Source organism: Entelurus aequoreus, linkage group LG05 (genome assembly GCF_033978785.1).
Source record: "Entelurus aequoreus isolate RoL-2023_Sb linkage group LG05, RoL_Eaeq_v1.1, whole genome shotgun sequence".
NCBI lineage: Eukaryota > Metazoa > Chordata > Actinopteri > Syngnathiformes > Syngnathidae > Entelurus > Entelurus aequoreus.
The window spans coordinates 78,236,798-78,254,122 of record NC_084735.1 but is presented as its reverse complement, the minus strand read 5'-3'; the positions used below and the strand labels follow the sequence as shown (position 1 = coordinate 78,254,122).

The 17,325-nt window shown below is 38.2% G+C and overlaps 1 protein-coding gene across 4 annotated transcripts in view; it reads left to right on the top strand.

The window, feature by feature from the left end:
* The window catches only part of capn5b (calpain 5b), a 139,301-nt gene that overhangs the window by 17,852 nt on the left and 104,124 nt on the right, over window positions 1-17,325 (top strand). For 2 of the 4 annotated variants that reach the window (XM_062048991.1, XM_062048988.1), the window contains exon 1: window positions 6,874-7,145. The exons of the other annotated variants lie outside the window; for them this stretch is intronic. The gene's annotated coding sequence lies outside the window, so the exon portion shown is untranslated. Of the gene's footprint in view, window positions 1-6,873; window positions 7,146-17,325 lie in introns of those variants that run through there. 4 annotated transcript variants of the gene reach the window in all.

Sequence of the window (17,325 nt, the reverse complement as noted above, 5' to 3'; positions counted from 1 at the left end):
CAAACGTGATAACTACCGAGCTAAAAGCCCGGGCTATCAACCCGGTAGCCAGCATTGCAAGTACTGTATAGCACTTCATATCGTCTTCAAAGTGTACAAACTTTCACTAAAATATGGACTTTTGTTGAGGCCGTCACATAATATTCATATTTACATTCCTAAAGGAGAAATGTTCTTCACTATACTACACTATTCGATTTACGAACCCTGTTCAAGAACCAATTAAGTTTCACTGTAGAAGTCGTCACATCATATTTGCGTGCTTTTATTTTGAAGGCTTGACATTACCGGAAACAGGATGTGTTGTGCCCTTGGTCCCCGAGTGTTGCCAGTCAGACCAGAAGCTGTGCTAAACCGGGCAGCATTTTTTTTTCTCCATGTAAGTTAAAACACACTTAAGTCATATTATTATATTTTTTAGTTTAAATCAATTATGATTACATTTAAACACTTATTTGTGGTCTACATAACATTTAATGGTTCTTTAGTCAAAATATTGCACAGATTATGTTTTACAGACGGTCTTAAAGCCGCTTTCTGACCGCCCCTTTTGTGGGCGGTCTTATTTACTCGCCTCCACTTCGACAGCGTCTTCTCCCCGCCATCTTTGTTGTAGTTTTTGGCGCTTCCATAGCAAGTCTACTGACAGATATAAGTTCGAACTATACTCTACTTCAGGGGTCACCAACCTTTTTGAAAGCAAGAGCTACTTCTTGGGTAGTGATTGATGCGAAGGGCTACCAGTTTGATACACACTTAAATAAATTGCCAGAAATAGCCAATTTGCTCAATTTACCTTTAACTCTATGTTATTATTAATAATTAATGATATTTACACTTAATTGAACGGTATAAAAGAGGAGAAAACACGAAAAAAATGACAATTAAATTTTGAAACATAGTTTATCTTCAATTTCAACTCTTTAAAATTCAAAATTCAACCGAAAAAAAGAAGAGAAAAACTAGCTAATTCAAATGTTTTTGAAAAAATTAAATTCATGGAACATCATTAGTAATTTTTCCTGATTATGATTAATTTTAGAATTTTGATGACATGATTAAAATAGGTTAAAATCCAATCTGCACTTTGTTAGAATATATAACAAATTGGATCAAGCTATATTTCTAACAAAGACAAATCATTATTTCTTCTAGATTTTCCAGAACAAAAATTTTAAAAGAAATTCAAAAGACTTTGAAATAAGATTTAAATTTGATTCTACAGATTTTCTAGATTTGCCAGAATAATTTTTTTGAATTTTAATCATAATAAGTTTGAAGAAATATTTCACAAATATTCTTCGTCGAAAAAACAGAAGCTAAAATGAAGAATTAAATTAAAATGTATTTATTATTCTTTACAATAAAAAAAATACATTTACTTGAACATTGATTTAAATTGTCAGGAAAGAAGAGGAAGGAATTTAAAAGGTAAAAAGGTATATGTGTTTAAAAATCCTAAAATCATTTTTAAGGTTGTATTTTTTCTCTAAAATTGTCTTTCTGAAAGTTATAAGAAGCCAAGTCAAAAAATTAATGAAATTATTTAAACAAGTGAAGACCAAGTCTTTAAAATATTTTCTTGGATTTTCAAATTCTATTTGAGTTTTGTCTCTCTTAGAATTAAAATGTCGGGCAAAGCGAGACCAGCTTGCTAGTAAATAAATACAATTTAAAAAATAGAGGCAGCTCACTGGTAAGTGCTGCTATTTGAGCTATTTTTAGAACAGGCCAGCGGGCTACTCATCTGGTCCTTACGGGCTACCTGGTGCCCGCGGGCACCACGTTGGTGACCCCTGCTCTACTTTGTATTAGAAATGGCAACAGCGGAGGATAGATGTGCATGTACGAGCCAGTCTGCCCCACAGCAAGAGGATAGAGAAAAAGAAGAAACATATTGACCAAAGTGTCGGACTACAATGGCGGACTCGCGCATTTGCACTTTGGGTAAATTAATACCATATATGGATAATACGCTGGCATCACACTTGGGAAAAATGTCCCCAAATGGGCAAATTCCAAACGTTGTGTTTCCCGGAAGAATGAAGGAAGGCAAAATCCTTTTATAAATATCGCCACAATGCCTCCATGTTTGATTTCATATATTCGGGACTTATGCAGATCCTATAGTAAATACACTAAAGTAGGTATCAATAGGTAAGAAAAATGTTTTTTGGGATAATAGGTCTTGTCCACCTTGGAGGGCGCCACAAATCGGTTCCTAAAGGAACACGATTCGATTCGATTCAGAATCGATTCTTGAGTCAAAACAATTCTCGATTCAAAATCCTTACTTTTTTTTTTTTAAAGAAAATTGGATGCTAGTTCTATGATTAACTATATTCCTCCATAAAATAGACAAATAGCTCATAATAATCCATCTATAAATTACTTGAAAGAAAACTGGTTTTGTTTCATAAAATTCTACCCAAACATTTATTAAAGTCAAATACAAATAAGGCAACAAGAGAAGTATCCCACACTTCCCTTTTCTAAAGTAAAACTGTACAGCAGATATGATCATCTACATCAGGGGTGTCAAACTCATTTTAGATGGGGGGCCACATGGAGAAAAATCTACTCCCAAGTGGGCCGGACTGGTGAAATCACGGCACGATAACTTAAAAATAAAGACAACTTCAGTGAACAATGGGAGACCGGGCTTTCTGCTCCGCTGCTCCCAGTCTGTGGAACGCTCTCCCTGACCACCTGAGGGCACCACAGACTGTGGATGCTTTTAAAAAAGGCTTAAAACCCTTCTTTTTAAAAAAAGCCTTTTTTTTTATAGATATATGCATACTAGTTTTAGCTATTTGGCTGTTCTAGTTTTTATTTTTTTTAATTATCTTTTTATTTTTTCTAATTTATTTATTTATTTTATTTTATTTTTTTAATACACTGTAGCACTTTGAGGTTGTTTACTCAATGTAAAGTGCTTTTTACAAATAAAATCTATTATTATTATTATTATTATTATTAAAAAAAGTATATAAAAATCAAATTACAGGATGTTATTTATGTAGTTTGCTTACATCGTGTGGTATATTTTTTAATTTTTTTTTTACATATGTAGCATAATCTAGAAAGACACAAATAATTGCTATTGTGACATCTAGTGGACACAATTAAAACAGCAGTTTCTTTCATTCAAAAATTTCGGCTCATTTTTATACTTAGTAAACTCATCCCGCGGGCCGGATAAAACCTGTTCACGGGCCTGATCCGGCCCACGGGCCTTACGTTTGACACCCCTGATCTACATCAACAATATGATTTGCCTGAGTGACTGGACAGTACAGAAAAAATAAAATAAAAATGAAATCGATTTTTTTTTTAATCAATTAAGAATCATTACAAATAAGAATCGTGGTTAATCTGAACATCGATATTTTTTTTTTGACACCCCAGGTAATAGTTAATAAGAGCCGCTATATCTATTTTTAGGAACACTAACACAAAAACCTCACAATAATATCTGAATGCTAAAAACGTTATGACAGACCGCCTTAAAAAACGGAATGGAATTTTACATTGCTTTACTGAATGAGACACCCAGAATGTACATGAAAATAAAGAATGTGGGATTTACAATATTAACTATAAACGATAAAACACTGAATATTGACAACATATGAACATCACACCCCCTCTCGATCGACATATTTTACAAACAAGCGAAACGCAACAAAAATGCAACAAACACAGCGAAATATGAACGCGAAAGGTACAAAAAACCCCACCTACTATCTGATACATCACTGAGCTTTACAACTTTGTTGTAAAAATCTTCTTTCGCGTCTGTACCTGACACCTGCATTTCAGGCTGACACTGTGGAAACGCTCCCCACCCCCCCTACTTGGTGCCTCATCTGAGATGCTGTGACTTAGATTACCATAGTAACTAGTATATCATGCAAAAGCGCAGATTCCAACCATTGAAATACTTTGTATAGTTCAAGACTTACGGTCATTTGAAAACATTACTGCACATCATAATGGTGGCTACAGTTTCCATCTTAAAGATCTAAAAAAAACTATTTGGATTGAAAACTTAACTGGCCTTAATTTGCCCAGGTTTGGTCTAGGCTACTGTACTTCATTTACTGTAATTCACCAACTGCCTCACTTGGTAGAGCAATTTCTCTCATTCACTGATTGTCAAACTGCGGCTCGAGTAGTACCAGTACAAACCACATATTTATAGCGGAATTTCTTGCAAAGAATAATTTTATTTGAGGTAGTACTCTGTGTCAAAAGATATGTGAATCATTGTTCAAATGTTGAGCTAGTTAGGGATCAATCAATCAATCAATCAATGTTTATTTATATAGCCCTAAATCACAAGTGTCTCAAAGGGCTGTACAAGCCACAACGACATCCTCGGTGTCGAGTGGGTCTGACATAATATTGTGAAAGTCCAACACATCAGCGAAAGTCCAGTCCATGGTGGGGCCAGCGGGAACCATCCCGAGCGGAGACGGGTCAGCAGCGTAGAGATGTCCCCATCCGATGGACAGGCTAGCGGTCCACCCCGGAGCAGAGTAGAAAAGAAAAGAAAAGAAACGGCAGATCAACTGGTCTAAAAAGGGAGTCTATTTAAAGGCTAGAGTATACAAATGAGTTTTAAGATGAGACTTAAATGCTTCTACTGAGGTAGCATCTCTAACTTTTACCGGGAGGGCATTCCATAGTATTGGAGCCCGAATAGAAAACGCTCTATAGCCCGCAGACTTTTTTTGGGCTCTGGGAATCACTAATAAGCCGGAGTTCTTTGAACGCAGATTTCTTGCCGGGACATATGGTACAATACAATCGGCAAGATAGGCAGGAGCTTGACCGTGTAGTATTTTATACGTAAGTAGTAAAACCTTAAAGTCGCATCTTAGGTGCACAGGAAGCCAGTGCAAGTGAGCCAGTATAGGCGTAATATGATCAAACTTTCTTGTTTTTGTCAAAAGTCTAGCAGCCGCATTTTGTACCATCTGTAATCTTTTAATGCTAGACATAGGGAGGCCCGAAAATAAAACGTTACAGTAATCGAGACGAGATGTAACGAACGCATGAATAATGATCTCAGCATCGCTTGTGGACAAAATGGAACGAATTTTAGCGATATTACGGAGATGAAAGAAGGCCGTTTTAGTAACACTCTTAATGTGTGACTCAAACGAGAGAGTTGGGTCGAAGATAATACCCAGATTCTTTACCGAGTCGCCTTGTTTAATTGTTTGGTTGTCAAATGTTAAGGTGGTATTATTAAATAGATGTCGGTGTTGAGCAGGACCGATAATCAGCATTTCCGTTTTTTTAGCGTTGAGTTGCAAAAAGTTAGCGGACATCCATTTGTAAAAAATTTAAATCCGATTTTTAATCAGGAAAAATATAACAACAAAGATAAGAATGGAATGATAAGAGAACATGGCTGAATAAAAGACGCATATGATATTTATAAGTAAAGCACATGAGCGTGTAGTTGCCTGCTTGTCTTGGTACGGTGTTGTCATCGGAAAGTAGAAAATAAGGTTTTTTTTGGGCACAGAAGCACCGTCGTATGTCGGGGCCAAGCCCACGGTCGGCTGGCAGCGAGGAGGCGACGCTGCAGAGGGGAGATCACGAAGGTGGGAGCATGGGACAGCCCTCCTCGCTGGCGCAGGCCACAGAGGGAGGAGGGTAAGGGGGCTCGATGAGGTATGATGTGGTAGAAACCCTCCTTCATTCTCTCCCCTCCTCTCTGTGGGATAGTGGTGCATTACTGCTCCCTCTTCACTTCTCTGGGTCTAATCAGTCTGTCAGCAGAAGCAGACTCAATCAGTCACCGCGCACACCCCCCCCCCCCGGAGCCCACCCCTCCCCTAGAACAGCAGAGTACACTCGTCCCTGATCTCTGACCAGCCAGAATGTGCTGCTGCAGCCCGCTGTGCACAGTCTTGATTCTGTACCCCAGGTCTGGTATAATCACACTTCCCAGCAGGGAAAATTGCTATTACATGGCTGGTTCCTCCTTTTTTTTTGTTTGTTTTTGGGCTGATGGGGCGATGTTTGTCACGACTCCATCTCACTAAAAAGCATCCGTCGTGATTTTAACTCGCCTACGCTGCAGCGACTTCTGTAGCATTAGAAGTAAATAATATGTCGAGCACTCCAACGTGACTGTATGTGTTTATTCTACTTCTGAATTGCTGAAATTGTTAAAAAAAAAAGAAAAAAAAAGCATGCGCCCTTACTGTGTTGCCCGTGCTATTTTGCAGGCAAAAACACCACATTGTGGCATTGTTATTGAACTCAAATGCACTACAAACTCACGTACATGCCAATATTTGCATTTGAAAATAAGGTACATTTCCCGGGAAAAAACACATTAACATTTTACATGTTCAGAAGTTAAAACTTAGACAATGTGGGGACATTATCAAACACTCCTACTCAATTGTCAAGACTATCCAGACCTGTTTTGAACCATTTTGGCAAACCGTTTTGCAGTAAGTTAGATATTTATGTGGCTAACTAAAATGTTAGCTTAGCTGCTAGTATTGTCCCGATACCAATATTTTGGTACCGGTACCAAAATGTATTTCGATACTTTTCGGTACTTTTCGATACTTTTCTAAATAAAGGGGACCACAAAAAATTGCATTATTAGCTTTATTTTGACCAAAAATCTTAGGGTACATTAAAGGCCTACTGAAACCCACTACTACCGACCACGCAGTCTGATAGTTTATATATCAATGATGAAATCTTAAAATTGCAACACATGCCAATACGGCCGGGTTAACTTATAAAGTGACATTTAAAACTTCCCGGGAAATATCCGGCTGAAACGTTGCGGTATGATGACGTATGCGCGTGACAAAGTCAGAGTAACGGAAGTTATGGTACCCGTAGAATCCTATACAAAAAGCTGTTTTCATTTCATAATTCCACAGTATTCTGGACATCTTTTGCAATTTGTTTAATGAACAATGAAGGCTGCAAAGAAGACAGTTGTAGGTGGGATCGGTGTATTAGCAGCGGACTACAGCAACACAACCAGGAGGACTTTGTTGGAGCGCTAGCCGCCGACCTCACCTTGACTTCCTACGTCTCCGGGCCGCCAAACGCATCGGGTGAAGTCCTTCGTCCTTCTGCCGATCGCTGGAACGCAGGTGAGCACGGGTGTTGATGAGTAGATGAGGGCTGGCTGGCGTAGGTGGAGAGCTAATGTTTTTAGTATAGCTCTGTGAGGTCCCGTTGCTAAGTTGCTAAGTTAGCTTCAATGGCGTCGTTAGCACAGCATTGTTAACCTTCGCCAGCCTGGAAAGCATTAACCGTGTATTTACATGTCCACGGTTTAATAGTATTGTTGATTTTCTATCTATCCTTGCAGTCAGGGGTTTATTTTTTTGTTTCTATATGCAGTTAAAGCACGATGCTATCACGTTAGCTCGTAGCTAAAGCATTTCGCCGATGTCGTGGAGATAAAAGGCACTGAATGTCCATTTCGCGTTCTCGACTCTCATTTTCAAGAGGATATAGTATCCGAGGTGGTTTAAAATTCAAATCCGTGATCCACAATAAAAAAAGGAGAGTGTGGAATTCAATGAGCCATGTTGTACCTAAGTTACGGTCAGAGCGAAAAAAGATACGTCCATCACTGTCTCTCAAGTCGTTCACTGTAACGTTCCTCATCTACGAATCTTTCATCCTCGCTCAAATTAATGGGGTAATCATCACTTTCTCGGTCCGAATCTCTCTCGCTCCATTGTAAACAATGGGGAATTGTGAGGAATACTAGCTCCTGTGACGTCACGCTACTTCCGGTACAGGCAAGGCTTTTTTTTTATCAGCGAGCAAAAGTTGCGAACTTTATCGTCGATTTTCTCTACTAAATCCTTTCAGCAAAAATATGGCAATATCGCGAAATGATCAAGTATGACACATAGAATGGATCTGCTATTCCTGTTTAAATAAAAAAAATTCATTTCAGTAGGCCTTTAAACATATGTTTCTTATTGCAAGTTTGTCCTTAAATAAAATAGTGAACATACAAGACAACTTGTATTGTATTAGTAAGTAAGCAAACAAAGGCTCCTAATTTAGCTGCTAACCTATGCAGTAACATATTGTGTCATTTATCATGCTATTTTGTCAACATTATTAAGGACAAATAGTGGAAAATGAATTATTGATCTACTTGTTCATTTACTGTTAATATCTGCTTTTAACATGTTCTATCTACACTTCTGTTAAAATTTAATAATCACGTATTCTTCTGTTGTTTGGATGCTTTACATTAGTTTTGGATACCACAAATTTGGGTATCAATCCAATACCAAGTCGTTACAGGATCATACATTGGTCATATTCAAAGTGTCCAGGGACGTATTTACTGAGTTTAAAAACATGATATGAACTTGAAAAAAAACGGAAAAATACCGGTTTGACCGTTACTTTTTAGAGGCGGTATAACACCGAATATGATTATAGTATCGCGGATTCGCGGTACTATACTAATACCGGTAAACCGTACAACCCTATTAGCTACCTATATTTACACATGGAGCTAACATTAGGCAACTGTGATGATATGGGTGGCTTTGGTTTTTGTTTTTTCTACCGACAGCAGAGTCTGATTTTGGAAGTCTGGGCACATTAACATTATGGTACTGTGGAACCTCGACTTACGAACCCCTCTATTTGCGAACTTTTCGACTCCACAAACTTTTAGAAGTCAAATATGCCTCCATATGCGAACCATGTCTCTTGGTACAAACGCTTCATTCATTCATTTTGTGTACCGCCTGCAGGCGAAAAGCAGGGCACAGCATTTTTGAGGAGGCGTGGCCCTCCACGTCAGTTGCCGCGCAGTACACTACTAGTCACTTCTCAGCCTTTTCTGTGTTTTTTCTCCTTTTGACAAGTTTTGTCCATTTTGCTAAGTCAATATGAGTACCAAAAAGACAACAGACCAGCGTGGAATGAAGAAGGGAATCGCTGTGGAGTTATAAAAAAAAATTTAAAAAAGTATTTGTGAGGAGTACATTGCCAGTCAGACCAGAAGCTGTACTGCTCAGGCAGAATTTTTTTCATGTAAGTTAAAACATACTTATGGAGTCATATTGTGATTTGTTTTATTAAGTTAAGTTAAAGTACCAATGATAGTCACACACACACACTAGGTGTGGTGAAATTTGTCCTCTGCATTTGACCCATCCCCTTGTTCACCCCCTGGGAGGTGAGGGGAGCAGTGAGCAGCAGCAGTGGTCACGCCCGGGAATCATTTTGGTGATTTAACCCCCAATTCCAACCCTTGATGCTGAGTGCCAAGCAGGGAGGTAATGGGTCCCATTTTTATAGTCTTTGGTATGACTCGGCCGGCGGTTTGAACTCACGACCTACCGATCTCAGGGCGGACACTCTAACCCAGGGGTGTCAAACTCATTTTAGATCGGGGGCCACATGGAGAAAAATCTACTCCCAAGTGGGCCGGACTGGTAAAATCACTGCACGATAACTTAAAAATAAATACAACTTCAGATTGTTTTCTCTGTTTAAAAATAGAACAAGGGCATTCTGAAATTGTACAACTCTTGTTGGGGTTTTCTTACACTTACATGTTCCGGTTAATAGTATTCTACCTTTATTTGTCGTTATTAATATTTTCTGAATAGATTATGTGATAATGTTCATCAGTCAACTCATTGGTGTTCATTTTCAATCCATCAAGATACAAAAATTATATCAAAATCAAATTACAGGATGTTATTTATGTAGTTTGATCATTTTCCTCGACTGATGTACTAACATCATGTGGTTTATTTTGTACATATGTAGCATCATCTACAAAGATACAAATAATTGCTATTGCGACATCCAGTGGACACATTTAGAACAACTGTTTCATTCATTCAAAAATTTCAGGTTCATTTTTATACTTAGCAAACTCATCTTGCGGGCCGGATAAAACCTCTTTGCGGGCCTGATCCGGCCCTTGGGCCGTACGTTTGACACACCTGCTCTAACCACAAGGCCACTGAGCCATCATATTTTAAATGATGATGATTTTTTTTTCAAATCACGGTCCCATTTAAACACTTTTTTGTGGTCTATACTTGGGAAAAACTTCACCAAATGTCGCGTTTCCCGGAAGTATGCAGGAAGGCAAAATCGTTTTATAAATATCTCCACAATGCCTCCATGTTTGATTTCATATATTTGGGACTTATGCAGATCTTATACTAAATACACAACAGTAGGTACCAATAGGTAAGAAAAATGTTTTTTTGGGATAATAGGTCTTGTCCCCCTTGGAGGGCGCCACTAATTGGTTCCTTTAGGAACTCCGGGTGGATCTGAGGAGCTTCTTGCCCAACCAGTCTACATGGGTTTTGTGGACTTGGAGAAGGCATTCGACCGTGTGCCTCGGAAAGTAATGTGGAGAGTGCTCAGAGAGTATTGTGGCAGTCCTCTCCCAGTAAGTCGGACCCGTTTCCAGTGAGGGTTGGACTCCGCCATGGCTTCCCTTTGTCACCAATTCTGTTTACAACTTTTATAGACAGAATTTCTAGGGCGTTGAGGGGATCTGGTTTGGTGGCTGCAGGATTAGGTCTCTGCTTTTTGCATATGATGTGGTCCTGCTGGCTTCATCTGACCAGGATCTTCAGCTCTCACTGGATCGGTCCGCAGTTGAGTGTGGAGTGACTGGGATGATAATCAGCACTTCCAAGTCCGAGTCCATGGTTCACGCCCGGAAAAGGGTGGAGTGCCATCTCCGGGTTGGGGAGGAGATTGTGCCCCAAGTGGAGGAGTTCAAGTACCTAGGGTTCTTGTTCACGAGTGAGGGATGAGTGGATCATGAGATCGACAGGTGGATCGGTGCAGCGTCTGCAGTAATGCGGACTCTACATCGGTTCATCGTGGTGAAGGAGCTAAGCCGGAAGGCAAAGCTCTCAATTTATCAGTCGATCTGTGTCCCTATCCTCACATATGGTAAGGACAAGATTCCGGGTACAAGCAGCCGAAGTGAGTTTCCTCTGTCAGGTGGCGGGGCTCTCCCTTAGAGATAGGGTGAGGAGCTCTGTCATTCTGGAGGTAGTCAAAGTGTGTAGGGCACGTCCAAACAGTAGGACACTACGGGGAAGACCCAGGACACTGTGAATAGACTGTCTCCCAGCTGGCCTGGGAACGCCTCAGGATCCCCCGGGAAGAGCTAGACGAAGTAGCTGGAGAGAGGGATGTCTTGGCTTCTCTGTTTAGACTGTTGCCCCTGCGACCAGACTTTGGATAAGCGGAAGAAGATGGATGGATGGTTGGTCTTGTCCCAGTGAAATGTAGTACACACCATTAGCGGACTGACACCCACATTTGTGTAAAATTTAAGAAAGCTTGTTTAAAAAACATAGGCGCCATTAAACAACAGGGGTAGGCATAGTAGGTTATTGTCCATAAGTTATCAACCATTTGTCTACTGATGACAAAACCTGATTACATCTTTATTACATGTACAGTAGGTAAGGTTGTATTTTTGCCTCATCCTTCACTTAACGCGTGACTGAAGAATGTGTGAAGAAGCGCTATACCGGACCTGATGAGTCTGAAAGAGAACGAGATGATACAGTATTATCTGCCCACACTGCTCACTACCTGGTGTTTGTTTGAACACAGTGCAGATAGTCGTGTATAGTCCCACTCCTTGATTCTTTGGTCACACGCAGGATTCTCAGGAATGAGGCAAAAATACAACCGTACGTACTACCACCCACAAATGTCTTATGTTGACCAGTGGGCACCAGGAACGAACTGTTTTGACTTTAACATTTAACCTTACAACCCATGAGATCAGCTGTATCAAAAACCTTAATTTGTTCGATGATTATTTCCCCTTCTTAAACCAACTCTTTATTGTTGTGTGCCTAATATCGTGGCTAGGTTGTGTATCGCTTTTGCACTCATTTTTAGGAAACCATAATCTTTCGAACTTGGCTGAAATATAAGCACCAAATAATAACTGTGGTTGAAGAATGGATCCTTGCGGTACTCCATATTCAAAGAGGCATTTGATCATGTTTTTTTAATGACAGTAAATACTGACAGGCAATCCAAAAACAGGAACAATCAAGCTTATATGAGGTATCGGCGGCTGTATGCTGGACTCTGTTGGAGTCACTCTTGATTAATGCCCATCATCATCCGACTCACTGCACCGCCCTGCACTATTATGTCCACTGTGCTGAAACATCTGTTTGACAGAGCACTTTGTTTCCTTCCACTCGCTTCCTGGATTATTGAATATTGACCGAAAGGCTCATACTTGCACCTTACTCGTCTCTCCGCATTGCAGGAGCGGACTGTTTTTTTGAATCATGCGTTGAGAGAGAGAAAGTGAGAGAGCGGGAGAATCAGTCAGTCCTGAATTTATGCGGACTCGCAAATCATTTGGCTTTGGCATACGTCCTATTTTAGTTTTATAGGACCCACATTTTATACCCCCCTTCAACATCTTAAATCAGTCTCAGAGGTGAGTTGGAATTTAGGCAGTTTAAAAGTGTTTTTGGTGAGCCCAACTGGGAACATGCGGTTTTGCATGTCTGTAGCTTGTGTGTGTTTCTAGGAATCTCTATTGTGTACTTGATCTACATTTTACATAGACAGTGCACTAGAAAGTTAAAAGAGAGTTAGCAGACCTCCAGGGTTTATTTTAAGATGTGTAGCAAAGCCTTTTTTTGCATCATTGTATACATTATTGTTAAATAAGTCAACATTTTTTGTGTTTGAACCACCGTTTTGAAAGACGTCCCACAAAACCTCAACGGATCTCACAAGTCTTCAGTTCAAACTTCTGCTAGCTTGCAAGTAACACAGTTTGAACTTCTAACGCCAAATACCGCAATGAACCGTAATATTAAAGAGTGTGACGGGCGGATACAAAAATTAGCCACACTAGCCATGTGAGCTACATGCTAAAATTGCACTATTTTAACAGTAACATCATGCTAGGTTAGTCTAGAAAACTAAAAGATCAAATTTACACCTCAAATGTCTGTAGCTGATGGAGAGTTAGCAGAACCCCAGGCTTTATTTTAGGATGTCTAGCAAAGCTTTCTGCACGTCATTGTGTACACTATTGTTAAATAAGACTCTAAAGTCGTACAAAATCTCTCTGTTTGTACCACCGTTATGAAAGATGTCAAAAGTCTTCAGTTTAGACTTTTGCTAGTGTGTAAAGAAACACAGTTTGAACTGGTAACGCCAAATGCTTCAGTTAACATTAATATTAAGGAGTGTGACAGGCGGATACAAAAATTAGCCACACTAGCATAGCCATGTGAGCTACATGCTAACATTGCACTATTTTACCAGTAACATCATGCTAGGTTAGTCTAGTAAACTAAAATATCAAACTTACACCTCGAATGTCTGTAGCTTATGGAGATTTAGCAGAACCCCAGGCTTTATTTTAAGATGTCTAGCAAAGCTTTCTTTAAATCATTGTATACGTTAAGCCTCTAACGTTGCACAAAATCTCTCTGTTTGAACCACCGTTATGAAAGACGTCACGCAAAACCTCAACGTATGTCACAATTAGTCTACAGTTCAGACTTTTGCTAGCTTGTAAATAACTACAGTTCTAACTGCTTAAGCCAAATTACCGCAATTAACATTAATATTAAGGAGTGTGACAAGGATACAAACATTAACAACACAAGCATAGCTATGTGAGCTACATGCTAACATTGCACTCATTTTAACAGCAACATCATGCTAGGTTAGGCTAGAAAACTAAAAGATCAAACCTAAATTTGTAATGTCTGTAGCTGATAGTTAGCAAAACCCTAGGCTTTATTTTTAGATGTGTAGCAAAGCTTTCTTTGCATCATTGTATACCTTATTGTAAAATAAGTCTCTAAAGTCGCACAAAATCTCTCTGTCTGAACCACCATTATGAAAGATGTCACGCAAAACCTCAACGTATGTCACAAGTCTTCAGTTTAGACATTTTTGGTAACGTGTAAAGAAACAGTTTGAACTGCTAACGCCAAGTACTGCAGTTAACATTAATATTAAGGAGTGTGACAAAGATACAAACATTAACAACACTAGCATAGCTACATGAGCTACATGCTAACACTGTACTCATTTTAACGGCAACATCATGCTAGGTTAGGCTAGAAAACTAAAATATCAAACTTACATCTCCCACGTCTGTAGCTGATGGAGAGTTAGCAGAACCCTAGGCTTTATTTTGAGATGTGTAGCGAAGCTTTCTTTGCGCCATTGTATACCTTACTGTAAAAAAAGCCTCTAAAGTCGCACAAAATCTCTCTATTTGAACCACCATGAATTGATTTACGTGGACCTTGACTTAAACAAGTTGAAAAACTTATTCGGGTGTTACCATTTAGTGGTCAATTGTACGGAATATGTACTGTACTGTGCAATCTACTAATAAAAGTTTCAATCAATCAATCAAAACCATTATGAAAGATTTCACGCAGAACCTCAATGTTGGTCACAAGTCTTCAGTTCAGACTTTTGGTAGCTCGTAAATAACTACAGTTCTAACTGCTAATGCCAAATACCGCAATCAACCATAATATTAAGGATTGTGACTGGTGGATACAAACAATTGCAACACTAGCATGGCTACGTTAGCTAAATGCTAACATGGCACTCATTTTAACAGCGACATCATGCTAGGTTTGCAATACTTGCTGGGGAAAAACAAAACCAGCTTCCACGTCTTTGGCTGGATTGTTGGCAAAGTTCCAGGCTTTCTTGTAAGACGTGTAGCGAAGCCTGTGGTCGTTTGAGCGCCTCTTTTCTCAACAAGTGAAGTAGATGATAGATTTTTCTCACGTTTGGTGCTCATAAACCGGCTGTACTGTCAGAACGTCATTAAAATGTCAATTTGGCATAACGTTGTTGTGTTGAAAGGCAGCTATCACGCCGGCTTTTCCGAATCCGCTCTCCGCAGGTAATGCTGTTGGCCGTCTGCAGAGGCCGAGCGACAGCATGGTTTTCCCTGTGGTGGTCACGAGCCAAGGCACCGAGCCATCTGTCAGATTTAGAATCCCGCTGCGACCTCCTCAATCTGACTGGAACCGCTTTATATCGCCCGTTTAGGAGCCAGATACCTTGCAAAATCCGAGGACTTAGCTGTATAGACCAGGATGAGTTAGAGCAGGAGTGTCCAAACTTCCACTGAGGGCCACGCACTGAAACATTTAAGCAGGCAGGGGCCATTTTTATATTTTTCATTTTCAAAGTCAATACAATATATACCGGTAGATTTTTTTTTTTTTTTACCTTTAGGGCTCCTCTCAAGTTTGGTCCCGGTGACCTGGAAGGGTCTTAGTCGTAAAAATGTTTAACAAATACGTATTTTTAAAAATGTTATTATTAAACTCTTAAATTTCTAGATCAACTTCAGGTGTACAGTATCTGTTGATATAAAGTAAAAAAATAAATTGTTTAGTTTTTTTAATGTTTAATGCCATTTTTGTCAAAGAAAACCCTGTGTTTTAATGGAAAAAAAAACAAAATATGCAATATTTTCCCCAAAAAATCTTCAAAGTGGAATATTTGATGTGAAATAACTAGAGCCTTAAACAACTCAATGATTCATAACACCATTGATTTTAATTAATTATTTTTTGAGAAGTCCATCCATCCATTTTCTACCGCTTATTCCCTTCGGGGTCGCGAGGGGCGCTGGAGCCTATCTCAGCTACAATCGGGCGGAAGGCAGGGTACACCCTGGACAAGTCGCCACCTCATCGCAGGGCCTTTTTGAGAAGTGACACTTTTTAAAAATAAAATCCCACTAAAATTATTAGGGATCCATAAGGGCCCCACCATACTTGCCAACCTTGAGACTTCGGGAGAGGCACTGAAATTCGGGAGTCTCCCGGGAAAATCGGGAGGGTTGGCAAGTATGGGCCCCACTCATAAAAAAAAATAAAAAAATAAGTCGTACATTTTTTTATTATTATTTTTTTTAACTTTCAACACTTATTTATTTTTTATGCCTTTTTTTTGTCAAAAAAACTTTAGTTTTTATGTACAAAAAAAGCAAAAAAAAAAATATTTTCACGTACATTTTTAAATTATTTTTTTTACTTTCAACACTTATTTATTTTTTATGCCTTTTTTTGTCAAAAAAAACTTTAGTTTTTTTATGTACAAAAAAAACAAAAAAACATTTCACGTACATTTTTTTATTATTTTTTTTACTTTCAACACTTATTTATATTTTATGCCTTTTTTTGTCAAAAAAAAAGTTTTTTATGTACAAAAAAAATAAAAGTAAAATAAAATATATTTTCACCCCCCAAAAAATGTCAAAATTGAATATTTGATGCGATTGGAGCTTTGAATAGGTCAAAAATATCATAACATTGATTTTGATTCATTATTATTTTTTGAGCAATGGCAGCTTTAAAGAAAAAAACAGCCTCCATGGCAGCTTTGTGTTGTTACAGTCAACATTGCAACGTTTTTCATTACATTTCACCTGTTTAATGTTTTATTCCACTTTTTTATATTAACTAACATTTTTTCTTTTTTTATATATATATATATATATATATATATATATATATATATATATATATATATATATATATATATATATATATATATATATATATATATATATATATATATATATATATATATATATTAGGGGTGTGGGAAAAAATCGATTCGAATCGCGATTCTCGCGTTGTGCGATTCAGAATCGATTCTCAATTTTAAAATATCGATTAAAAAAAAAAAAGTATTTATTTAGTTATTATTATTTTTATTTTTTATTTTTTATTTTTTAAATTAATCAATCCAACAAAACAATACACAGCAATACCATAACCAATTCCAAAACCAAACCCGACCCAGCAACACTCAGAACTGCAATAAACAGAGCAATTGAGAGGAGACACAAACACGACACAGAACAAACCAAAAGTAGTGAAACAAAAGTGAATATTATCAACAACAGTATCAATATTAGTTACAATTTCAACATAGCAGTGATTAAAAATCCCTCATTGACATTATCATTAGACATTTATAAAAATTAAAAAAAGAACAATAGTGTCACAGTGGCTTACACTTGCATCGCATCTCTTAAGCTTGACAACACACTGTGTCCAATATTTTCACAAAGATAAAATAAGTCATATTTTTGCTTCATTTAATAGTTCAAACAAATTTACATTATTGCAATCAGTTGATAAAACATTGTCCTTTACAATTATAAAAGCTTTTTACAAAAATCTACTACTCTGCTTGCATGTCAGCAGACTGGGGTAGACCCTGCTGAAATCCTATGTATTGAATGAATAGAGA